Source organism: Giraffa tippelskirchi, chromosome 10, assembly GCF_054371585.1.
Source record: "Giraffa tippelskirchi isolate mGirTip1 chromosome 10, T2T-mGirTip1v1.2.pri, whole genome shotgun sequence".
NCBI classification, from domain to species: Eukaryota; Metazoa; Chordata; class Mammalia; order Artiodactyla; family Giraffidae; genus Giraffa; species Giraffa tippelskirchi.
This window is the reverse complement of record NC_137284.1, coordinates 115,063,865-115,065,888: the sequence shown is the minus strand read 5'-3', so window position 1 is coordinate 115,065,888 and position 2,024 is coordinate 115,063,865. Positions and strand designations below refer to the sequence as shown.

The 2,024-nt window shown below is 43.7% G+C and overlaps 1 long non-coding RNA gene across 1 annotated transcript; it reads right to left on the bottom strand.

Moving 5' to 3' along the window:
- Nucleotides 1–524: 524 nt before the first annotated feature.
- LOC145522772 (uncharacterized) lies at nt 525–1,371 on the bottom strand. Its single transcript, XR_014066160.1, has 2 exons — nt 1,103–1,371; nt 525–610 (listed from the first exon to the last, which is right to left on the bottom strand). It is a non-coding gene; the product is annotated as an uncharacterized LOC145522772 (long non-coding RNA).
- Nucleotides 1,372–2,024: the final 653 nt, after the last annotated feature.

The window sequence follows — 2,024 nt, the reverse complement described above, 5'->3', positions numbered from 1 at the left end:
TGAGAGGCCCATTATGATGCTACTAACAGTATTTCAAACAATTCAACTGGGGAATTTTACCATATTCCTGCTATTTACAGTGATGTTCAAAGAATCAGATGTGACCTCTGCTCTCAGATTTCAGCCAACTTGGGGAAACAAGACATGTTAAATTAAATTTATAAGGGCTAAGAGAGATTGCTCCATGGTGAGTGATTGCTAAGCAGTATAGGCAAGAATGATGATAATGAAGATGATGAAGCTGATACTCTCAGTGGCCAAGCAAGAGCTTGAGGCAATTTTGTCTAATGGTTAAAAGCACAAGCCCTGGAGGGAGTTCTTCATTCTGGCACTACCACTTTCTAGCTGTGTGACCTCACACATGTTACTAACCTCTCTATTCTTCAGTTTTCTCATCTGTAGAATAGGTCTAATAATAGTAGCTATTTCGTAGTATTGTTATGAGAAATAAATACCTTAATGTTATGTACAAAGTGCTTAGATCAATGCCAGACACTTTATAAATACTGCATAGATGGAAGAAATGTCTCTGAAATCACTCTTTTATTATCTTTATTGATGCAGTCGTCCAGCTGTGATATGATGACTTGAACAAATAGCAGCTGTGGCGCTGAAATAAACAGGGTAGCTGGTATGATGACAATAGGATGGTAAATGAGCCGTATGAAGGGGTTCAAAACGAATATAGATATCAAGCATAATGGTTAGGAAAACCGTAACATGGGAGGAAAATGAGAAGTCGGGAAGGGGAATTGGTTTGAGAGACAGGCACACTTGATTTGAGGCATGCTATGTTTGAAGTGGAGGCAATTAGGGGCTGCCAGACTGCTGCTTAGGAGAGAGAGAAGGGCATCCAAATGGGTTTGGAATCCCCTCCTACGAGGACTATCCTTGAGGCCATGACTGACATAACCTAGAGAGAAGGAACTGAAAGAAGAGCTCTAAGAAGGAATCTCAGGAGACATGAGCATAGTTACGGATTAGGAAAGAGGCCAGTGAAAGAGATGGAAGAATTATAAGGTTAGCAAGAGAAGCAAATTATTGAGAAAGATGGAGCAGCTACTGCCAAACGCTACTACGAGATAAAGAATGACTAAAATGCCTTTGGATGCAGTAACAATGAGGTGACTGATGGCGTCATGGAAGTTTCCAAAGCGCAGGTCATCCTGAAGGCATCCGTTAAGTGTCGGTCAAGAACGCTGTGCCATGCAGTTTCCCCTTCAAGACCCAAGGTTTTACTCCCCAGGGAAAGTTGTTGGCTGACAGCTCCCAGCTGCTTCTCTGAGGAAAGCCATCTTGTCTCAGCCATGCCCCTTCCCGGGACAACAGGCATCAGTGACGGGTTGAGCCGGGGCTATGAAGACCCACATGTTTCCCAGAAATACCCACAACTCAGAAGAGTAATCCCAGCTTCAGAGCTCACTATGAAATCAGCTGACGCCCAGCATTGTGACTGCATTGTGGCCCAACCCCCACCCCATCCTTCCCCACACAGCACCCCCCAGTAAACCTCCCACAAGCTGATCTCCATCTCAGTCTGCTCCCCTGGGAACCCAACAGCTGTGCTGGATTAGGAAAACCAGTAAAATTAAAAAAGAGAAGAGTTGGACACAAGCAGATCGATATATAAATAGAATTTAGCTGATGATTGAAGATGAATAGAAATTTATATTTCTTATACATAGAAATCCTGAAATTTAGAGCTAAATCTAAGGAAAGTTAGTAGGAATGGGCTTTTCTCCAGAACCCCAAATCCATCCGACTTGCAAAAGTGAGAGGGTGAGAACAAAGTGCTGGGTGTCATAACCCAATTGATGGTTCTGTCAGCTGTACAACCTCACAATCTCTTTTAATCTCCACACCCTTGTCACTTTGCTGCCATCTGGAGAGAGGATTAATTTCTGTTGTCCCCCCGGGAGATTAATGCATCACATTGGATTCTGGCACACAGACGGATGCCACTCTACAGCCCAACAGCACTAATCTGGCTTCAGCAGCTGCAGAGAGATTTCCCTGCCCTCATC